Source organism: Neofelis nebulosa, chromosome 15 (genome assembly GCF_028018385.1).
Source record: "Neofelis nebulosa isolate mNeoNeb1 chromosome 15, mNeoNeb1.pri, whole genome shotgun sequence".
NCBI lineage: Eukaryota > Metazoa > Chordata > Mammalia > Carnivora > Felidae > Neofelis > Neofelis nebulosa.
The window spans coordinates 37,409,350-37,433,294 of record NC_080796.1 but is presented as its reverse complement, the minus strand read 5'-3'; the positions used below and the strand labels follow the sequence as shown (position 1 = coordinate 37,433,294).

Below are 23,945 nucleotides of genomic sequence, written 5' to 3'. Positions count from 1 at the left end.
GATGTTAGAAGACACAATGGAAATAGAAAGCCACCGTTCGGCAAACACTCACAATAATGATTGTTTAAAGCAGGAATCATCAGTGGAAACAAACATTCGTGGGTGAAAATGTGGTAAGAAACAGGATGTTTACATAATCTCAAAGTATTTCCCCACAAGATGCTTGTTAATTGCAAAGCGGAAAATGGTATCTTTACAGCGGAAAAACCTAGCAGACACTGCCTTAGGCAGGTGATCAAAGTCAACATAACAAGAAACCCAACAGATTGGCCTCACGTACGTACTGCCCAATACAATGCCCTGAGAAGGGCACAGCATCGCTTCTGTGGTGTTCTTGTCAAAACACACGTGCTGAGGAAACACCAGCCAAACCCAGCCAAGTTGAGGGACATTCTACAGAATAACTGGCTGGTACTCTTCAAAAGTATGAAGGTCACGAATGAGTAAGATGAAGGAACTGTCCCAGGAGCCTAAGGAAACATGACAACTAAATACTACGTGGGGTCCCTGCACTGGCTCCCAGACCCGATGAGGTACATGAGTGAGGCAGCTGATGAAATCTGAAGGAGGTTTGTGGCTGATGTTGATTTCCGTTTTGAGGACTGAACTGTACATTTGTAGGATGTCAACACTTGGGGAAACTAGGTGAAAGATACTCGGGAATTCTTTGTACTATTTTTGCAACATTTTATGTAAGTCTGAAATTATTTTGAAAAAACAAAACAAAAACCTTTCCTCTTCTGTCCAACTTCCCCAGAGTTAATTCCCTTAGCTGTGTGTAGCCGGCCACTTGGCACATGGTGTTTCTATCATTTGCTAACATGTCTGTCTCCCTCAGGCTGTGAGTCTTAGCACAGGGACTAGGTCTCTCTAATTTACCTTTTGGCCTCATCTTATAAACCTTATCTGGATGGAAGCTGGCTGTCAGTCTTCCTCTTCAAGAAACCCCCTTCCCCACCCCCTTCCTTCTCCCACTGTAAAAAGCACTGCTGTTCTTTCAGTGGCTCAGACTAAAATCCCAGGGATCATCCTCGATGCCTCTCTTTCCCTCTCATCCCAGGACGGGCAAGTCTTGTTGGGGGTTCTCCAGTAACCGGGGTTCTCCAGAGTTTACCACCACACAGACCATCCCCCACCCCTCTCCAGCGCCCTCGGCTGAGGGCACTCATTTCTCAGCAGAACATGAGCCCCATTTGCTAACCGATCTCCACCTACCTGACCCTCAAGGGCCTTTTCCATGAAGCAGCCAAGGAGATCTTTAGAAGGGGAAAATCGCTTCACATCACTCCCTCCACTGGCTTCCCACTGCTGTTAGTGTGAAATCCAAATTCCCAGCGCGTCCCATGAGGCCCTACCTGCTTTGGCCTCTGCCTTCCATCTGACCTTACCTTGACCCTCTCTGCCCTCACTCCCCCTGCTCCAGCCACCTGGCCCTGCCATCTCTCTGTAGATATGCCAAGTCTGCTTCCATCTCTGGGGTGTGGATCTTCCGCAGCGCTTCGCAGGACTGTCTCCTTCTCAATGTTCAGGCTCAGCCCAAAAGTCCCATCCTCAGACATCGCCCAGTGTGTTAGCTCAAGTAATCCTGTTCTTCCCCAGACACTCTTGGTCCCTGTATGGGTTTGTCAGGGCTTGCGTAACAAAGCACCACAGATTGGGTGGCTTAAGAAACAAAGATTTATTTTCTCATAGTCCCTGAGGCTAGGAGCCCAAGATAAAGACGTCAGAGAGGCTGGATCCTTCTGAGGAGAATCTGTTCCAGGCCTCTCTCCCAGCTTCCAGCTGTTTGTGGAAATCTGGTGTTCCTTGTTGACGCATCACCCCGGTCTCTTATCTTCACATGGCCTTGTGCTCATGTACCTCTGTCCAGATTTCCCTTTTCTTATATGGACACCAGTCATAATGGGTTGGAGCCCACCATAATCTCATTTTAACTCGATTACCTTAAAAAATAAAGCCACATTCTAGGGGACAGCACCAACATATAACTTCTTGGGGAACACAGTTCAACCTAGGGCCGTCCCATCACCCTGTGTTCTTTAGGGCCTTTGTAACCATCCGAATTATCTCATTTATTTGTGGTCATTGTCTGTGTCTCCCCAACTATAACATAATCTGTACCAGGGTAGGGATCTGCCCCAACTCCAGGGCTTGGTCCTTCTCCTGCTGCACAGAAGGACACCAGCCCCTGTTTCTACAGCTCGAATCAGGATACCTCCCTCAGGCTGCCCCAGGTGAGAGGAAAGACCTGCCCTCATTCACTTTCCACAAGCAACCATTCCACAAGAATGCTCTACATTCATCACTTAGCTCACTGTCCAGCCAGAGATTTGTGGCCTCCAGCCCTGGAGCCAGCCACACATCCCAGAGCCCAGAGGTACCATGCACACAGTAAATACTCAGTAAACACTTGCTGAATGAATGAAGGCCACACAGTTTGGGTGCTGACCCAGGTTTCCCGCCCTCTAGCCAGTGTGGCTCATGGTTAAGGGCCTGGACTGTGAGGCTAGACTGCTTGGGTCTGCCACCTAAGAGGAGACCTGCGTACATTACTTATCCAGTCTTTGCCTTAGTTTCTCCAACTGTGAAATGGAGATGACTACAAAAGTACCTCCCTAGTAAGGTGTTGTATGAAATGAGATCAAACGTAGTGAACAGTGTCTGGCTAATAAGAAGTGCTCCGTGCTGACCCAGGCCTCATCTTTTAGCCTGGCCTGAGGTCTGGGAAAGTTCCCAATGGCCAAAGGCAGGTGTCTCTGGTCAGCTGGGTGCAGGGGCTCCAGGTTTCCCTTCAGCATCCATCTTCAGAATCCCCATCTACACAAGGGAGATTTTGACCATAAAAGCCTTGGCCAGGAACTGGGTTTTGGGTGGGCCTTGGAATTTCACTGCTTCTTCTGGCTGACTGAGGAGAGGAAAAAGGAGGATATAGCTCCCTGGACTCTTTCTGGACTCCTGACGTGAGGTAGGCAGCTTCCAGTTGACTCAGCAGGCCACTTTCCTCAGAATCAGCCACTCTGATTCAAAACTGTTCGTGTTGCAACAGGCTCACAGCCACCCCCGGAAAAGCTGACCCCCCACTCAACTTGCTTCCTGATTTAATAACTATATATAGCCATACTTATAGACCTTTCTATATATGTATGCACTTAGAAACCAACAAAGCTAAAAATACCCCCCCTCCCTATACCTCACTTCTTTGTTTTCTTTGTTCCTCGTTCTTATTTGTGGCTTATGAGACGGGAACTTGCTGTCAGGAGGGAGTGGCCTCTATCTAGCCGTGGGTGGCAGGGACACCAGAGCACACACTCGGGGAGATGGGTGTGAGGGATCCAGTCCCAGCTCTGAAGTCATGTTCTGTGATTATCTGGGATATCCTTCCCCTCACTAGGCCTCAGTGCCTCTCAAGTTGATCAGTGTCCCTCATCAAGGAGGCATTGAACTTGATCTAAGGTGTTCTCTTCCTCTCTCATTCACTGGCTGAGTGCAACGGCATTCATGGGAAAAGGTGACACACACACACACCAGAACCACTGATTCCTGTTCTTTCTACATTTACCGAATATTTACGGAGCCCTTACTGTGCATCTGATAAAAATCTCTACCCTCGGGGAACTTACTATATTCCAGTCAGAGGAGAAAAATAAACAAAATAAATAAAATACATAGCCTGTTTGGTGGTAAGTGTCATGGAGAAAAATAAAGTAGAAAGGGGGGACAGAAAATGGAGGGGGGTGCAATTTAAATTGAGGAGGTTAGGGAAGACCTCACTGGCAAGATGGGGTTTGCATAAGGAGGAGGAGTGAAGGTGTGCCCAGGAGGAGGGGGAGCAGGCATGCAGATACCTAGGAGCGGGGCGGGGGGGCGGGGGCGGGGTGGAGTGTGCCAAGCAGAGGAGATGCAAATACCAAGGCCTCAAGGTGTGAGTGCATCTACACCTGGTGTACTGGGGGGCCACTGTGGCTGGCATGGAGGGAGCAGGGAGGGAATGCGGGCCAGGACCTCAGGCGGAGGGGTAACATGGGCCAGTACTATGTCTGGGATGGGGTGTCATTGGAGGGGTTTTTGCTGAGCAGGGACCTCAGCTGACTTTTATCTTCCCAGGATAGCCTGGCTGCTCCGTTAGTTTATAACAGACCACAGGGCCCAAGAATGGAAGCAGGGAGACCAAAGAGAAGACCCCTACAAACCAAACTAGGGCTGATGGTGGCTCAAAGCAGGGTGGTGGGGCGGAGATGGGAAGGAGCAGATCTGCTGATGGTTTGGGCATGAGTCTGTGAGAAACAGAAGCCAAGAGTGACTCGAAGGTTATTGGCTTGAGCAATGATGGAATTGCCACGAACTCAAATGCACTGGGAGAACGAAAGGTCAGGAACTCAGTTTGGACCCACGCAAAGAGAGACACCCATGAGGCATCCCAGAGGGGACCCTGAGTGGGCAGTTGGATGTATGAGCCTGGAGTCTGGCAGAGAGTCTGGGCTACGGATCCACGGCTGAAAGCGGCCCACAGGTGCATGTGAGTGGTGCATAAAAGCCACAGGCCTGGGTGAGGTTCCTGCGATAGTGTGGGAGGGTCTGTGTGCTGAGCTCTGGGACACGCCAACATTTAGAGATCAGGAAGAAGGTGAGAAGGAAACAGAAAGAGAACAGAGAAGAATCAGCCAGGGAGGTGTGGCTGACTCCTCTCCTGGCTTCAGTTCTTCATCTGTAAAGGAGGGCTGTCCAGAATCCCCTCCCACACGGATACCTGTGCTTATAAGGTGCAGAATGGAGGTGTGCCCACATCACAATGCGAAAGCCCTTTCCGGGTCTAGTCTGGGATGCACGTGGGACTCAGGCTCCTGACTGACCTCCCTGGTTTAGAAGCATCTGCAGATGGTCTAATGCTGCTGGGTCACAGGGAGGAGTGGAGTAGGGATGCAGGCAGTCCTGCCCCAGCAAGCCCTGCCTGGGGAGAGAAGAGGGCCAGTGTCAAGGAGTTCTCACCTGGGCTGGGGTGGTAGGAGCTGGTTTTATTTAGACACTCTTTTTTCTTTCTTTCTTTCTTTCTTTCTTTCTTTCTTTCTTTCTTTCTTTCTTTCTTTCTTTCTTTCTTTCTCTTTCTTTCTTTCTTTCTTTCTTTCTTTCTTTCTTTCTTTCTTTCTTTCTTTCTCTTTCTTTCTTTCTTTCTTTCTTTCTTTCTTTCTTTCTTTCTTTCTTTCCTTTCTTTCTTCCTTCCTTCCTTCCTTCCTTCCTTTCTTTCTTTCTTTTTTTGTTAGCAGTTTATTTATTTTTTGTTTAATTTTGCCCTGTGGGCAAAAAGTAGCTTAACTGTTCTCTTGTGATACAGGCCAACAGGGAAAAAAGTGTTTGGGATATTAATCACGCACATGATTTGGAGCATTTTTACAGAAAAGGAGGAGGGTGGTCTCTGACATGTCTTCCTGCTATCCTCTTGGGACCTTGAAGAATAGTTTTTTGGGTTTTTTGTTGTTTTTTTTTTTTTTTTTTTTGTCACTCAGAGGTAATTCCCAAGTCAGGTTCCCCCCACCCAGGGATTTCTAGATCCAACCTTGGGCAGAGCAGAACCAGCCCTGGAAGGTGCTGGGGTGTCAGGCTGGCAGGATTCCAGGCCTCAGACAGTGGGGCCTCAGCCCTGCCAGGGTCCCTCCCTGATATGCTCCCAGCCAGTGCACAAACAGGTCCTCAGTGAGCCCGAGCCCACACCTGAGCCCTGCTAGGGAGCTCTGGTTTTCTACTACCAATTAATCACTTTCATCGCACGCTTACTATGTTAGCATTTTATATATATTAACATATTTATCTCTTTTAAAAAATTTTTAATGTTTATTTTATATTTGAGAGAAAGGGAGAGTGTGAGTGGGGGAGGGGCAGAGAGAGAGGGAGACACAGAATCCAGAGCAGGTTGCAGGCTCTGAGCTGTAGGCACACACCCCGACTAGGGGCTTGAACGCACTAACCTCGAGATCACGACCTGAGCTGAAGTCAAACGCTTAACTGAGCCACCCAGGCTCCCCTAACATATTTATATATATAGTATATTATGTATATGTGTAAATATACATAAGTGCAACTGAATTCTCTGGATGCCACTTAGGGTGTTCTGATTCGGTTTTGCAGTATGATTGTTCCCTTTTACGAAGGAGAAAACTGAGGCATAGAGAAATTCATTTGCTAACCTGAAGTCACTTGGGAAGCTGGAGATTTGTACCCAGTATCCTGACTCTGCAACTAATGGGCTACATCTCCTTGCCATAGGGGTCCCTTGTGCCTTTGAGATCAACTCACTTGACAGTTGGGGAAACAGAGGTCTGGAGGAGAGAAGTGCCTTGCTTCAGGTCACAGAGGGCTCTGACAGAGTTGAGAGGTTCTTTCATAGCCTGCCACCACTCATTTAATAGATGTTCCGAGTACACACCACAGACATTCTGGGGAGACAGTGGGGAAGCTCTTCCCAGGGCAGAGCACCCCCAGCCTGGTGCCCCTGATGCTCCGTGGCCCTGTGACACTCATCATGGGCTAGTGGAGACAGTGCCCTGTGGCTGGGAACTTCTCTGGGGAGGCGAAAATGAGCCAGCAGGAATCCCACCCTTGAGGGGTATGAAGCCACATCCCTGAACCAATGTGCCACACTGCACATCCTGTGTCCCCTACTGGGGGTCCTCCCTCTCCCTCTCCACCTGCTGGTATGCCAGGCACCTTTCAAGGCCCAGTTTGGTTCACCTGAGAGGCCGGGAAGCCTCTCTGCAGAATCCAGAACTGCTTCCTCTCCTTAGTACTTGTCTAAAGGCCTTTCTCTGTTGCGGGTACTTGACTATATTTGTGTCTATCCTCCTGGGCAGTCAGAAAGCCCCTCAAGGACCAGGACCCCGTCTTGCCGTGTCTTGTTCTGCATGCCTGTCCTGGGCACCCAGGCTGATGTGCTATAATTTAACCTGTGGCATTAAGTACAAGCAGAACAGTTTCCAAGTGGGAATGACAAGAATTCAGAAGGGGTGGAAGTTCCTTGATGAAAAAGTTAGTATCCTGCTTTGCAACAAAGGGAGAGATGATGCACGTGAAAACGGGAGAGGCATTTAGGAGGAGGAATGAACTCAAAGGCATGGAGACAGATTTCGAAGAAGGGGGAAACAAGGGCCATGTGTGGGAGACGGCAAGTCTTCTGTCTGGCTGGACCCATCAAGGGAAAAAGTGGAAACTGAAGTTGGCCAGACTGTGGAAGATATGGACTGCCAGGGTAAGGATGGAAGTTCCCTGCGGGCAACAGGAGGCCTGAGGATGTGGACAGGGGTCCCCTCCCCAGATGAGGAGCAGTGGGAGCAGGGGGCATTGCAGGGTGCTTTGCAGTTTCCAAAAGTCATTTTACCTGAATGTTTGGCTCACACAATTCTTACTGTATGTCTTCTGGATAAGATTATCATCCTTATGGAGACACTGGCTTGAAGTCACTTGCTCCAACTCACAATGCTAATAATAAGCACCAGGGCTGGGCTTGAGTCCAAAGCTGAGAGAAGGTGGATTGAATTGGTAATGGCGGTGTGACCGGGGAGGAGCAGTGATGGCAATGGGGGTGGGGCAGACTGAAGGGATGAACTCGGTAGAACTTAACCCCAAATTCAAAGGACGAGGGAGAGAAGGAGGGGACAAAGACAGGGCTGTCACCTAGAGCCTGAGTAGGGGAGAAAGGGAGGGCCGGATTCCCTTTTCCAGCCGTACTGCATTCCCCGAGTCAACCCAAGCCCTGACTCAGAGTACGGAAGAAGTTGGGGTGGGCATACCAGAAACCAGATCACAGAAACTGAAGATATCCCACAGGTCCTGCCAATATAGATCATATCAGATCATATCACATCTTCTATATGATATGTCAGGTGAAATGGCAAAAGAAAGCTCTAGCTTTGACTTTTGGACTCAAAGGTCAGCCGTGTCCCTCCTGTCTCCACACACAGAGGCCCAGCTGGGAGCACAAAGGAACATCCCTTCCTGCCAGGGCCCTTGTGGAGACATCAGGAGGAAGTGTGTTTTGTGGTAGAAACTACTCTGAGTTCACTGAGTCTGTTTGCCTTTCTTCCTGAGCTCATAGCTACTACCTTCATTTCCAGCTCTTATCCCTCCCCATGTCCACTGACTTCTGGTTCATGGATCGTGGGCAGAGGGAGGTGGCCACTCACGGGTCTGGCTCATGACTGCTTCCCATGTGATTCTTTGCTTTTCCTTCCATCTGCCAGTAGGATGTCATTGCCTAGGGTAACGTGGAAACCACAGCCTGGTTTCCTGGATGGCAGGGTCCCTTCCCCCCAATCAGGATCACCCGCTCTGGACAGTCAACTAAGATTTTATTATGCTAAGACGCTGCAGTGTGGGAGTTTGCACGTTATCTTACCTAACAGAGCATGGAGAAGCTTTTTGAGACCCACGAGATGTTGTAGGATTGTAAAGTATTTTGTCCTGTTTGTATTTTAAAATCCAAGATTTTCTAGCCTGGGAAAGGCCATTTAGAAGGGCCAGCGGGGCCAAGCAGATGCCAGTCTGGGGTGTGTTAGGACCAAGGAAGGTCCCTCTCACAGCAGGGTCCAGGGTCCCCCTGATGTGATGCACGCTGCCTCTATGAAATCAACCATCTCTCTCTTAGCACCTCTGAGCCCCTGAGCCTGGGGACCACTCAGAATAAGCCCTTCCCTCATTGTGCAGATGAGGTCACAATGAGAAAGAGACCTGCCCAAGGTCACATTCCCCTCCCCTGGTGCTGTGTGCCCACCGGCAACACTCATCATCCACATGGTGGACAAATTACTGTGGTTATTGTTACAGTGGTGGCTCCAGATCTGGAGGCCTCCATTCCCACACCATTGTGTCATCCTTGCTCAATGTAGCTCTGGGCCTGACCATGTGATCTGCTTTGGTCAATGGAACATCAGCAAACGCGATGCAGGAAAAGTCTTGCACAGCATCTGTGCGTGGGGGCTTGCTCTCTCTCTTGCTGCTGGGGCCACCTCCTGTCCCCCACCACTCCTGCTATCAGGAAGTCTGGGCTACTGGAAGACAAGACTATAGGAGCAAAGACAAGTCTTCATGCTGAGTTCCTCTGGACCAGTGGTCTTTGGCCAGAGGGCAATTTTGCACCCCCCCCCCCCCCGCCCCCGAGAACATTTGCCAACATTTGGAGGTATTTTTAGTTGTCCTAATTGTCTGTGTGTGTGCTACTGGAATCTAGTGGGTAGAGACCAAGGATGCTGTTCAACATCATCTTACAATGCACAGGACACAGAATACCCACAACAAAGAATTATCCAGTTCCAAATGTCAATAGTGCTATGGTTTAGAAAGCCTGCTGTCAAGCAAACAGCCCTCAGCTGATGTCCCAGCTGGCTGCAGCCCCATTACTGAGACCAACAGAAGAATGGCCCCACTGATAACAGCCTAAATCACTAACCCACAGAATCGTGAGCAAAAAGATGGTGGTTGTTTTAAGTCATTAAATTTTCGGGTATATTTTGATACAGTAGCAAAGGTGGGTACAGGACACTCAGTTAATGGTAGTCCCTTGCTGTGGATTTGGACATGGAACACAGAAGTGGCTGGGTCCTCAGGCATGGATCCTGTGGACATTTACCCAGTTTGGTGCTGTTTATCACACACACACATCCCTGTCATGGGCCAGCTGCTGTACTAAGTATTCTGTATGTACTAATTTAGTTAATTTTCGTAACAACTCCATGAGATATTGCCTCTAGTTTACAAAAGTGCAACTGAGGCTCAGAGTGATTAACTTGCCCAGGGTCACATGGTTACTAAGTAGAGCCACATTTTGGACATCTGGCCCCGAGTCCATGCCCTTGACCACCACTCCATGCTGTTTCCTGTCAGTGACTCTGTTTCTCCTGTGGCCCAGCTGCCCTCTCCCCTGCTCCTAGACTGCTGCCCATTGGGATGACTGGCCGCTGTGGCTCCCAGGTGGCCACAGATGTGTCTCGTGACATGCCACGCCTTGAAACAGGACTGTCCAAGAGGGTGAGTGTGAGCCACGGTTCCTGGGATCAGAATCCAATCTCCAAACCCAGCTCCAATATTTATTTGCGGTGGGATTTTTGAATGCTTTCCTTAACTTCTCTGAGTCTCAGTTTCCTTACTGGTAAAATGCGGCCACATCATCAGTATCCAACAATCAGTGATGTGCAGGACACAGGCCTAGACACTGATGGTACCAAGTAAACCAGCCAGGTGCATGAGGTCCCAGGAGATGTTAGCGGAGCCTCAGTTCCAGGCTGAAAGTGGTGGATGCCCAAGTCCACGACTGCGACCTTGGTCTCTCTCACTGGGCAGACCTCCAGGAAATAAAAAGGAACTTTTCTTTAGGAAATAATGAGCATCCCTGGAATTTCAGCATCTCCCGTGCACTCCCTGACTGGAGTTCTATGCCTCCCAGCCTTGTATAGTGCGGTGGTTACCAGCCCAGCCCCCAGAGCTGGATGCTTGGGTTCATGTTCCGGCTGGCACCTTGGGCAGGTGCTTAACTTCACCGGGCCGCAGTTTCTCATCTGTCCGGTGGGGACGATGACTGACCTGATCTCATGAGGTCCTCATAAGGAGGGAGTGAGTTGACAGTGAAGAGCAGCACATTTGCATGAGTAAGTGTTGCTGAAGTACCGACTTTTTTTTTTTTTTTCTATCATCCTTCCTTGCCAACCCTCCTGTGTTCCTCCCAAAATGGGTTCTCTGAATTCTAGAAATCCTGGCGGGCAGAGGACTGACATGTTCCCTGCTGTTATGGAATCTCTCGGGCTGAAGGTCATCTGTTTTAGGGGCCATGGAACTTTCTCCTACGGCACTCACTCCCCTTGCAGGGACTCGTCACCTTGTTCTTTATGATTATTATTAATTAAAAGAACAAAGAGAGGGGCACCTGGGTGGCGCAGTCAGTTAAGCGTCCGACTTCAGCCAGGTCACGATCTCACGGTCCGTGAGTTCGAGCCCCGCGTCGGGCTCTGGGCTGATGGCTCGGAGCCTGGAGCCTGTTTCCGATTCTGTGTCTCCCTCTCTCTCTGTCCCTCCCCCGTTCATGCTCTGTCTCTCTGTCCCAAAAAAATAAATAAACGTTGAAAAAAAAAAAAAAAAAAAAAAGAACAAAGAGAATGGACGAGTGTTGAACAAAACTTGAAATACATAGATAAGCAGGAAGAAATGAAAAGCACTTCAAATCCCGCCATTCAGAGAGAACTGTGGTTAACATTTTAGGGTCTCTTTCTCTCTCCAGACTTTTCCCCACTCAATATATTTGTTGAAATAAATCTGTGTACGTAGTGAGGCCAGGGGGTCAGCATACTCAGCCTCAGGGCCTCCTTCAAGGCCCCCGTGGTTGGGTAGGGCACCAGGGCCCTATTGGTGGCTCTAGCCCAGGATCCATGCAGGACAGGGGCGGGACCTCTCTGCCTGATGCCAGTGTGCTCCTCACCCCCAGATGAGCCTGAAGCTGCCTTCTCCCAGCTCTGCACAGAACGCCCCATCTTCCACGGAGGTAATGTTTTGTGTGGGACAACTGCGTCAGAAGGAAGACCCTCACGCAGCCAGCAGGCCCTGGGAATGAATTGGGCCTTTATGTGAAAAGCTGCTCCCTGCACACCCCTAACTCCTGCTAACCTTCTCTGAAAGCTGACCACACCATCGCTAATAACCCAGATACTGAGCGGACGGGGTGGGGGCCTGCAGAATGTCTGCAGCTTAATAACAGCTGGACAGTGTACTGGCAGATATCAGGGTGACACTTTTCCAGGCTTTCTATAGACTCCTCCGAAACCTCGGGAGTGGAGTTTGCTTTCGCTCTCGACCATGGAATTTCTCAGAAATCTTAAAAACTATAATGGCCATGGGGCGCCTGGGTGGCTCAGCGAGTTGAGCATCTGACTCTTGGTTTCGGCTCAGGTCATGAGCTCACAGTTTGTGGGTTCGAGCCCCGCGTCGGGCTCTGTGCTGCCAGTGTAGAGCCTGTTTGGGATTCTCTCTCTCCCCCAATCTCTGCCCCTCCCCTGCTTATTCTCTCTCTCTCTCAAAATAAATACACTTAAAAAAACTATAATGGCTATCATTTATTGAGCATTTATTCTGTGCTGAGCCCTTCACAGAAATTATGTTGAATCCTCACTTCAGGTTTGCAAGGTAGATAAGGAACCTGAGGCTGAGGAAGGCCAGTGGCCTGACCCAAGTGCTGCCGCCTGTAAGAGTAGAGAGAGATTTAAACTCCGTCATTGAACTCTCAAACCCATGCTCTTGTTTCCATATAAAAATTAATATTTGGGGGCCCCTGGGTGGCTCAGTTGGTTAAGCGTCTGACTCTTGATTTCAGCTCAGGTCATGATCCATGCTCGCTCGCTCGCTCGCTCGCTCTCTCTCCCTCTGCCCCTCTTTCCTGTTCACACACACTCTCTCTCTAAAAAATAAATAAATAAATAACAATAATGTTTATTTTATTCAAGTGACCTATGCCCATAGTTACAAATCAAACAGGGCTAGGGGCTGCCTGGGTGGCTCAGTCAGTTAAGCATCTGACCTCATGATCTCATGGTTTGTGAGATCGAGCCCCACATTGGGCTCTATGCTCTCAGTGTGGAGCCTGCTTGGGGGTCTCTCTCTCCTTCTCTCTCTGCCCCTTCCCTCCCAATAAATAAATAGATTGATTAAATAAATAAATAAATAAATAAATAAATAAATATCAAACAAGGCTAAAAGACACAGCAGAAACCAGCCCCAATCTTCTCTGCTCCTCTGAGGCAACCACTTTCAACTCAGCAGCAGCTTTTCTTCTGCTCTTAACTCCAGGTTTCAAAATATTCACCTAAATTCTATTTCTTATATATTATTATTATTGTTATTATTATTATATTATTATTATTATTATTATTATTATTACCTTTTTAAAGTACACTCCACACCCGGTGTGGGGCCTGAACTCACGACGCTGAGATTAAGACCAACCAGGCCAGCCAGGTGCTTCTTATGTATTATTTCTGAGAACAAGTAATCCCCCACCTCCTTCCCATTTCTTAGTTTCTTCTGCTTAAAGCAATTTCCTCTAATTCCTTTAGTGGATCTATCGGAGGCCCGGCGATCATTTCCCACCACTCACCTAGGTAAATGTGTCAGCCCTTCCCTTCTCCTCGAGGCCCTGGGAGCCTCTCCTCTCCAGAATGGCCCCTCCCTCTTAGCCCCGAGACTCCCCTCTGATTTTCCTTTGCTGAAGCCCCTGTTTCTGTGTGCCATCGATTTCTCTTTCATGATGAGAATGGTTTCTGAGTCCTACATGTCTAAAAAGGTTATTCTTTAATTTTCCCTTCGCATTTGATTGATTTGGCTGAGCATAAGATTCTGGGTTGAAAATCATTTTCCTTCTGAATTTGGAAGGCATCCTTCCATTATTTTGTATCTGGTGCTTCTGGAGAGAAGTCTGATGCCCCTCTCACCCCCCCCCCCATTCCTTTGTCTCTTAAGTGTTTTTCTTTTTCTGGGGTTTCCCAGACATTCACTTTATCCTCTGTGTTCGAAAGTTTGATACTGATGGTCTCCAGTGTGGATAGTTTTTTTGTGAATCATGCTGGGCACCTTCTCCTGAGTTTTTAACCTTTCTTATCATATTTTAAATTTCCAAGAACTCTTTCTTCTCTGTTCCTTTTTCATGGAATTCTATTTCTGTCATATCCCTGAGGTTACTAATTTATAAGTTCTTTTAAAAAAAAAAGTCAGGTTCTTCTGCTTACTCTATGCTATTTCCTCAGAGTTCACCCCCAGTTTTCCCGCCCGTTTTGACCTCTTTCATTTCAAATGTCTGGTGACCCTTCATATTTAAGAGAAAGACAGGGTTACAGTCCCGCTGACTTCATAGTAGGGTGACCAGATGGCTCAAAGGCTGTTTTACTGAGACTCCTCATACAACATTTTATGAAGGTCTTTTCCTAGGAGTAGGGGGTGGGGGGTGAGAAAGAAACTCCATCTACCCAGAGAAGAATATTCCAGCTGCCTGCATGGAAGGGAAGTGACACCTAGCTGCTGGGGTTCTGGGAGCAGGCAGGGAATCTGACGGTCCATCATTTATTTATAGTTTTTAATTAATCTCCCGGTTTCCAAGCTCCTACCTCCCTGTCACCCTCCGCGTGGACCAGTGTCCTGGAGTCCAGAGCACCTTCAGTTCAGCTTCTCTGGATAACAACTTCTGGTCTCTCCTGGGGAAAAAAGAGAGTCAGCCGTGGCTTCCTGCGTCCTAGCACTGCGCCTTGCTCCTGTCTTCTGTGGTATCCGGTGCCTTTAAAAACACCCAGACTTCGGAGGTTCTCTGGGGCTCCTTGGCCCACGTGTCATCCTGTGCCTCTCCTGCCTCCATGTGGATTGTCACTTTCTCATCTCTACTCCATCAGAGACCACTCCTCTACCCACCTGCCCGTCTAGCAAATGTTTGCAGGTCTTCCCTCCCGGGTGATCTTCTCATTCTGGCTCAATGTCTTTGTAAGGCCACTGTTAGTGGTCATTTGGGGGGAAAGGGTAAGTGAAGTGGGATCTAGGAGGCTGTATCAGTTATCCATTGTTAAATAACAAATCATCCCCAAAACTATTCAAATGACAATAGTTTTGGGGCACCTGTGTGGCTCAGTTGGTTAAGCATCCGACTCTTGATTTCAGCTCAAGTCATGATCTCACAGTTCATGAGTTCGAGCCTTATATCAGACTCTGTGCTGACGGCATGGAGCCTGCTTGGGATCCTCCCTCTTCCACTCTCTTTCTCTCAAAATAAAGAAATGCACATTAAAAAAAAATGACAACAGCTGGGGCGCCCGGGTGGCTCAGTCAGTTAAGTGTCTGACTTTGGCTCAGGTCATGATCTCACGGTTCCCGAGTTCCAGCCCCGCATAGGACTCTGCGCTGACAGCTCAGAGCCTGGAGCCTGCTTTGGAGTTCTGTGTCTCCTTCTCTCTCTGTCCCTCCCCTGCTCACACTCTGTCTCTCTCTCTCTCCCTCTCTGTCTCTCAAAAAAATAAACATTAAACAAAATTTTTTTAATGACAATAGTTATACTGTTTTTCATGATTCTGTGGATTGATTGGGTGGTTCATCTGCTGGTTTCACCTGGGCTCACTTGTGAAACTGCATTTAGCGAGTTGGTTGGGTTGGAAAACACAAGTTGGCCTTGTTCTATGTCTGGTGGTTGGTGCTGGCTTTTGGCTGGGGTGCCTCAGTTTTCCTCCACTGGTCCCTCACTTTCTAATAGGCTAGACTAGCTTCCTTGAGGGGTGATCTCAGGGCAATGTTCCAAAAGGCTAAAGGCCTTCATTTCTTTATCTGTAAAATGTGGTTTTGTGTATAATAAATGAAGACGTGTAAAATCCATACTTAGCACAATGTGTGACACAAAGCAAGTGTTCAATAGTAAGCGATTTTTCCGGGAAAACATCACATCTCCAATTAACTTAACCACTGAAAATGGAAACTGAGGAATAAGACGAATCTAAGTCTGAGCTCCTTACAGAAATAATCTTACAAGGCTGTCGCGAGGGTCCAAAAAATTCAAACAGATAACGTATTGAGAAGAATGCCTGACACGTCGCACATGTTCATTAGTGTTTCGTGTGTGTCTCTACTTTCTTTCTTTTTTTTAAAAATTTTTTTTAACATTTATTCATTTTTGAAAGGCAGAGAGAGACAGAGTGCAAACGGGGGAAGGGGCAGAGAGAGAGGGAGACACAGAATCTGAAATGGGCTCCAGGCTCCGAGCTGTCAGCACAGAGCCCGACGCGGGGCTCGAACTCACGGACCGCGAGATCACGACCTGAGCTGAAGTTGGCTGCCCAACCGACTGAGCCACCCAGGTGCCCCAGTGTGTCTCTACTTTCTTAGGTGCAGGCACCGAGCATAGCTGGGCTCTGATAGGGCCATTGTGATGAATGTCATCACCTGTCAGGTATGGGGGAGTTGGCTCCATACGGTGGGGAAGGGCTAAAAGCTGCTGTGTCTGCTGTTGAGGGTTTGGGCAGCCAGCTCACAGGTGTGCCTATTTCCACAGCTATAAATCAGGTTGGGTTCTATGGGTGAGCCCCAAAGGGCCAAGAACCCCCTGATATTGCATGGAACACACTGGGTGTGTATGCATTATTCTGGAGCGCAAGTCCACAGTTTTGCTCAGATTCTCAGGGAAGTCACTAACCTCCACATACTGAACATCTTAGCTCTAGAGGCTTTCCCTCCTTCTAATGTGGTCTGGTTTGAGAAATAAAATTATTTGTCATGTTAGGATTATGGTGAAATCAAGAGGCAGCAGGACCTGAAAAAGTCAGCCGGGCTCCTCTGTTGGAGACGGGGTGAGCTTCGCTGTGAATGACACTGTGGACCCCATTGGTGCTGCCCGGTGGTCTGGTCCTGCCTCCTGGCTGCCCTTCAGCTGTTTGCGAAATGTGGGTGACCAGGTAAGCAGCCACCAGCGAAGTGAGCTGGTTTGCACCTCGTCTGCGTTACGGACACTGCCAGTGTCGGCAGGTGGTCCACGTGTCCTGAGGCCCACGTGAATGCTCCAGGCCACCCTCTGGGTTCCAGTGCATCAAGAAAACCCCTCACACCACACCCAGGAGCAGGCAGAGAAGGGGCAGCCTTGTGTAGCCACTTGCAGTGACTTCTGCTCAAGGAGGTCACCTGCTATTCCCTGACAGATGCTTTCTTGTTCCACGTTGCTGCCCGCTAGAGTCAACTTCTAAGGCTAGAGCTTCTCTGCACATGGTGTTGTATAGTTTTTAAGGGGGAAAAAAAAACCCAGCAGAACTGCAACGCCTCAGCTAATTCTTCCTCTCTCTGAAGTTTAATTCTAGACCATCTTCCTCCTCTGGGATTCAAAGGTCTCAGAGAGAAGAGGGTTCACCCAAACTCTTGACATATTTGCCGTGGACCTATTCCTGGGGAGGGTTGTGCAAAACCCTTGGAGAGGGGTCAGAGAGAGGCCTGGAGCCTGACTCAAAAACATCCTGGGAAATTCGGTGGCAAGCAGAGATTTCTGGAGCCTGTCACGCCCCCTGTGAGGTCTCTGTAAACCCAGCACAGGCCCCACCTTTCCCTAAATGGAGGGCTGTCCCTCCACCCCTCCCTTTACCCCCCCCCCCCCCATCACTGGTCAGTGCTGACCCTCTAGTGAGGGCCTGGGGAGGTAGCCAGGCCCGGGACAGCTGGGGCCAGGGTCCCCCAGTTAGCTAACAGAGGGCCCCTTCCCCATGCCTCTCACCACAGGGATTCGGTGACTCACTCTGAAGAAGGCACATAAATTTCTTCCTAATAACACACTTGTCACTGAACCATTCCAACAATTTGGCATGGCAAGAGATCCGGCTCCAGGCAGCAGGGCGGGTAAGTCATATTCTGTTTATAAAGTGTTTCCCGCCGAGGGCTGGAGAGGGGCGAGGACCACCAAGCCCATGTCGCACATTCCCTGCACAGCTGGAATGATTATGTCCATTTTACAGGTGAGGGACGTAGTGACTCAGCCCCTCAGGCCCCGTGGGACAGACTCTGCTCCTCACCCCCAGCAGGCAGCACTGGGGAGGGGCCGTGATGGTCGAGAGCTCGGGTTTGAATCCTGGCTCTGCCACTTCTATCTGAGCCGGGCCACCTTCGACGGGTTCCTCAATCTGCCCAGCCTCCCCTTTGCTCATCTGCGATATGGGCACGAGACATAATTCGTGAGGCTTCTGTAAAGACGCAGAGAGGTACGTAAAGTAGAGAACTTTCAGCGTGGCACCAGCATGCAGCGAGTGTTCTCAAGTGCAGCTGTTGGCATTACGGACTCCAGTCAAGTGTCACGTGCCTCCCTCTGGCTCATGACCACCCCACTGGGCTTCGGGTTGTCCCCTCCTTCGGCACTCCACCCTCTCCTGCTCTATCGTGAGTGAAGACAGGTGGCCACTCCTACATTATATTACTTAATACTCTACTAGGATTTGAGGGAGGTGGTATTATCCACATTGACAGGGGTAGAAACTGAGGCCGGGTGAGTTTGGGTGACTTCCCCGAGACCACCACTAGGGGCGTGACAGAGCCAGGATTTGAGTTCACTCTTCCAACAGAGCAGCTCCCAGGGGAAGCCTGCGATCAAGGACCAGCTGCACATGGGAAGTTCCCAACACAGCCGAGTATTTTTGTTCCTGCATTCTTCCCAGGCAGTTTACTCTCTGGACTCTGGACAGTTGCCAAGGAGGTGTGAACAAGAAGGCAGAAAGAGGACGTCCTTCGGAGGGTGCGATGAGGCAACAGGGCTGTCATTTACTGAGCCCTTGCTATGTGCCCTCCATGCTGTCAGCTGTATGTGTCTGTTAATTCACAAACACTCCAGTGAAGCGGGCCTAGTGCAGCTCCTACCGTAGAGGGGAAAATGAGGCACAGAGTGGTCAGATCACTTGCCCCAAACTGCACCTGGGTGTCCACCTGTGCTGTTAATCTTTCCACCTGCTGCCTCCCATCAGGGTGGCACAAAGGTGGGCCACGGCACTCAGTTTTGGAAACCACATCCAGGGTGAAGGACCACCACCCACGACCATAGGCAGAAGGACCAGGTCCTGAGTCCCTTCAGGCCTCTCACTAAGCATCCTCGAGTTTCTGTGTGCTGGGGGGAGAAGGGGGATCAGTGAAGGGCATCTCCGCTGCTTCCATACATGGGCGGGGGACAGAGGGGGCTTCAGCCCGGGCAGCGTTCTCCTCAAAGCTACTACCTCAAAGCTACTTCTGTGAGTCTGCAATGGAGACAGACTGCATTAAACAGAAAGCCAGGCCCCGGGGGCCCACAGGGTCCTCTGCCTCTCCCCTGACGAACCTTGTCCCACCCCACCTCCCCGAGGAGGGGGGGGGCCCTCTCTCTGAGAGCGGGGGCTCTGCCTCGCTCTGCTCTGCACCTCCATCACCCAGCACTGTGCCTAGCCCTCAGCAGGCATTTGTTGACTGGCTGACGGATGAATGGCTGGCTGACAAAAATCACTGCCAGCCCCAGTGATAAACAGAACCAGTGTGGCAGGAATTTGCTGGGTTGTTGAAGGGTGAGGGATCCAGATGGCTCCCCAGACAGCTGTGGTGTGGAGAGCCGAGGCGGGGCAGCACAGGCAGGCTGGACGGAAGGAACCACAGACTCCAATGGCACTGGTTCAAGTGGGTTGAGGGCTGGCCGCCAACCACACAGAGCAACAGGCTGGCCAACTGTGTCCTGGGCCTGTGTCGCACGGTATCAGGGCTGCTCCAGGGCGTCTGCCCTCAGCACTGCCTCCCCTGCCGTCACTGACACGCAGAGCCCTCCACAGGTAGGGGCCGGGAGGCAAGGGAAATCATCTGGACTGGCAGTTCCTAGATCAAGTTGGATCCCTGCTCACTGTGTCCCCCCGCCCAGCTAGGCAGGTGACCTTGGGCCTGTCTCTCCATCGGTGGCTTGTTCCCTCACACCTCACCATCTATACAATGGAGATGTGTCTACCCCACAGGACATGCTGTGGATGAGAGAGCCCAGAACTTGAGTAGTCCTTTTGAGTAGTCCTTTCCCCACCCACCCTCATCATAGCAGAAGAGCCTAAGTCTGCGGAGAAGCCACATCCCTCAGGCGTCTCCTCAAGCGAGGACTTTCCACATCCGCAGCTCAGAGCCCAGGGCTTCTCCAAATTCCTCACCTCCTCCCTGCCCGCCCTCCAGCCCCAGAAGTGGGCTTCCCTGTGGAGCAGTCCCTGACACAGAAAAGGAAACAATTAGCATAATCACTAATTCAATTCTCTCCACTCTCTTCTCTGTGAAAATAATTTGCTCCTCTAACAGCCACCAGGCCAGGGAGCCGGTGAGGCTCAGGGAATTATGGAGTCTCAAGCTAATTAAGTGGAAGCCACTCTCCCCGCTCCAGGGAACCAGGCTCTGGGCTCCTGCTGCTCTGAACGTATCACATTAAACTCAAAAGCAGCCTCTGGAAAATGTGAAGAAGGCATGGACGGATGTGAATGACAAAGATGATCCATCAGAGGGTTGGAAAATGAGGCGGATGTGAGATTAAAGGTTAAGGCAATTGAAGTCTTTAGCCCAGAGGGGAAAGAAATGAGAGGCAGGCAGCCTTACCACCCCTTCCTGGATTGTAGAAAGAATATTCCCCTTGGTTCTTTCCCTCTTCCAGCCTGTGTTCTCTGGTCCTCACTCCCTTTACCACACTCATCTTTGTGTTCTATTCACTTGTCAGTTCACTTTGACCTTTACTGAGCCCCTACTCTGTGCCAGATAGCTTGTCAGGTTCTGGAGATGAAAAGACAGAGTCTCTGCTTTGCAGGTCAGGTGGGAGAAATGGATCCATACTACCTGTGCTGTGGGACCCCAACCACCCGTACTACGGGACGGGGAGTAGGGGGGGGGGGGCTATAGGGCTGTGGGGCCTGTCTCAGACCTCAGAGGTAGGAAGGACCAAGGCCAGGTGCTATGGGAGCTCAGGGGAGAAGTGGCCACTCAGCCCTGTCCTGGCTTCAGGAATGGCTTCCTGCAGGAGATGATGCCCAAATGGAATCTTGAAGGATGAATCAGTGAACCACGTGAGGCAAAGGGGGGAAGGGTATCATGGGCAGCAGAAGCAGCTGGGCAAAGTCCCAGGACATAAAATGCAGAGGGTGTACAGGCAATGACAAACGGTTGGACTTTACCGAAGCAAAAAGTAGAGACTGATAATGGTCGGACCCATGGCCAGAGTGCCAGCCAGGGCCCAGATCCCGAGGCCCTGAATCCTGTGGGAATGTGGCTTTATCCAGAAGCAGCACTACTCAGAGTGTTTGGAATAGCACAGGGTACGTGCAGTATTGATAGACATCCCTCCAACCCAAACAAAAGGTGCTTCTTTGTCAAATACGTTGCACGATGTTGAGTTAAACCAGTGGCTCTCAACCGAAGGGCCCTTGGCAAAAGGGGACATATGACAATGTGTGCCGATGGTTTCAGCTGTCTTAATTCAAGGTGGGGGCGCGACTGGCATCTTGTGGGTGGAGGCCTGGGATGCCGCTCATCATCCTACAGTGCATGGGACAGCCCCTACAAAAACCTCTGCCCCACCCCCACCCAGGGTTTCCACAGCCTGTAAGCAGGCCCCGCCAGGTCATCCTCTCTGCACTGTCGTGGTCTGTTGGCTGGCTGGTCTGCCCACTGCACTATATGGGTCTGAATGTCTGCATAGCCAGTATTTTGGGGAGGGAGGAGGAGAACACCTGGGAGAAGAGGGTGTTTTAGGGTTGGGTGGAGAGGGTGGCTGTGGGTGGAGCCTGGCTCATGGGGGGTACCCCTGGTGGCGGGGTTGGTGGGTGATTCTAGGGGGTCCTTCCATCCCAGCAGCTCTAACTGACAGCTGCTGGGGGTGTGGGAATCAGACGCAGCCCTGAGGAGCTGGCCAGATCAGAGTCAGGGATGTGTTCTGTGCTGGGCACAAGGGGGGGCACTCGAATGAGCATCCCCTATGGCCAGGTTTTCCTTCCCTGTTTTATTTTTCTTCCTAGCTCCTTTTAGCCTGTTTTTCAGTTTATTTGCCTGTCTCTTCTCCTCACGCCCTTCCCCACCTCAGAATGTTGGCCGCATAAAGCAGGGCGTTTTGTCTTTATTGTTCACTGCTTTATTCCCAGGATCTAGAACAGTGCCTGGCACATAGTATGTGCCAATTAAAATGTGCAGAAGCAATGAATGTCTGAATGCACCCTCCCCCCCCTCCCCCCAGCTATACAGCTCAGAGTGCCTGAGTGCTGACACCCATCTACCACGTGTGATTCCTCCCCTTCTGCAGCAGCAAGAAACAGGGGAAGTCCCAGGGAGCCTACCTCCCAAACCATGAAGAATCTGCTCATTGTTTATGATTTTAATTCCAAAACTGCTTTGGGGGAAGACGCGGGGGCTTCACACGCACACCCTAGATATTCCCCGAAAAATCTGGAATTATGGACTAACCATTAGCTGAGGGAGGACAGAGCAGCCCAGGATGATGCAAAAGCCCAAGCAAGCTGGCAGCCAAATGAAGTTATAGCCAGTTGACAGGACAATGGCATGAACAAAGGCCTCACTGCCTCCTGGAACGGTTGCCAAGCACTGTGACACAGGGCTAAACGCATCTGACCGCACCGTGCAGCGCAGGAGTGGCCTCGGGGCTGGCAGGGCTCCAGTCACTGCCACCTTGCCTGAAGAAGCCCATTCATCACAGTGCGGGGCCAACAGGGTGCACCCTAATTACACACAGGGAGCGAGGACCAAAGTGGGGAGAGCAAGTGCCTACTGGTCCCCTTGGAAACAAATGCAAGAAAATAAAAAGCCATGGGTGGAAGTAGATGTTCGAGTCTAGCCAGGGTTGCCGGGGAATTCCGTGTCCATGGGGGGCTGTTTACCTCCAAGGCTGTGGCCCAGGGGGCTTTGGTCAAGCTCGGGCTCATGTCCTTGTCTGTGGGCAAAGATTTTAGAAACCTGGGCTCAAATCCCGGCGAGCCCTCCAAACTGGGGTTCCAGGCTGCAGTGGCCAGAGACCTGGTGCTCATTTTGAGCTCTGTGGCCCCAGGCAAGTCCATGCATAAGAGGTGTGGATGCACAGAGAGGATTTATCTGCTCTGCTAACCTAACAGGTTGATTGGGAAAATTAAAACCATGGGGCCAAAGGAAAGGCCTAGGGAATCATAAGGCCTGGAGTTCAGGAAGGCATGGAGGGATGCAGCCATGTTCCCCACCTGCCCCAGGGAGGGGAATGTGCCTAGGAGACAACAGCCAACCCCTTGAGGGTGACCTTTAGTTACCTGTGGAAACCAACTGGCTTTTTCATGGCACATCCGTCATCTGCAGGGGAGATGCCTTTTCAGAGCTCGGGGTGGTTCTTAGAATTGCATTTAAGGCTCCTTGATGGACAACGTGGTGGAGGCCCGTAGGCACACAGTTCCATTTGGGTTATTCTGAATGATTACTTTAGGCAGATAAATTTATAATCAGCTCATAATCACATGGCATTTTCCATTTTGTAAAGTTCATACAAATTTAATCTTTCATACCAGAAGATTGGCATTGTTATGCTTATTTTACAAAGCATAATTTTAAAGGATCAGAGAGGGTGGGTGAATTTCCTAAAGCCACACAGCCAGTTTGTATCAGAGACAGGCTTTGAGTCCAGGCTTCTGATGGCAGGTTAGTTTGGTGCCCGCCGTATAGACACAACTGTCTTTCCTTCCGGAGTGTCCTCTTCTCCTTCTTTTTTAGGATCTTTCATTTGGGACCCACTTTTGCTGTTTGCATTGCTTAACCACCTTCCCTGACAAATCCAAGCAGAACACTCTTTCTGAAGGGGACAGTCTGTAACACAGAATTCTCCCTGGGAAAAGCTGAGCCTGGGCAACTTTCTGAGCAGGTGCTATTCCACTGGGGTACTGAGCATGCCAGGGCACCTTACCTCATGTGCACCACACTGCCCTGGGGACTGCAGAAACGACTATTCCAACAGCTACAGTCGCTGAGAAGATGGCAACAGGTCTCCCAGGCACGAGATGATGGACACTCTTTCTCCTTAAAATAACTACAGTGCATCTACTCCCCTGTGGAGAGCTCGTGTCTGGGTTTTGGAACACTGGGAATAAAACAGACAGAAGAGGACTTTAGTTTATAATAAAAATTACTGTGCTGTCTGGTTTTTAAATGACATTTCACATATTACTAACCATGCTCACATTGTTACCACACGTAATCCTTACAATAGCCCTGTGAGTGGAGTTATAACCCTTGGAGGTATTATAATTCCCATTTTAAAGACTGAGGACACCAAGGCTTAAAGGGGCATAGATTACTTGTCCAAAGTCACAGGGCTGATACGTGGTACAGACGGACAAAAGACCTGGTTCTTCTGCCCACAAGTTCAGGGCTTTACACAGATGGCAACATTTTTTTTTACTTTCCATGGGTGAGAAGTTCATTAACAG

The 23,945-nt window shown here is 50.0% G+C and overlaps 1 protein-coding gene across 1 annotated transcript in view; it reads right to left on the bottom strand.

Moving 5' to 3' along the window:
* PACC1 (proton activated chloride channel 1) overlaps positions 1–23,945 on the bottom strand; it is a 168,448-nt gene that overhangs the window by 101,837 nt on the left and 42,666 nt on the right. Inside the window, exons 3-4 of the mRNA XM_058700205.1 lie at positions 23,423–23,596; positions 14,124–14,210 (exon numbers count right to left, since the gene is read on the bottom strand). The gene's annotated coding sequence lies outside the window, so the exon portion shown is untranslated. The remainder of the gene's footprint in view (positions 1–14,123; positions 14,211–23,422; positions 23,597–23,945) is intronic.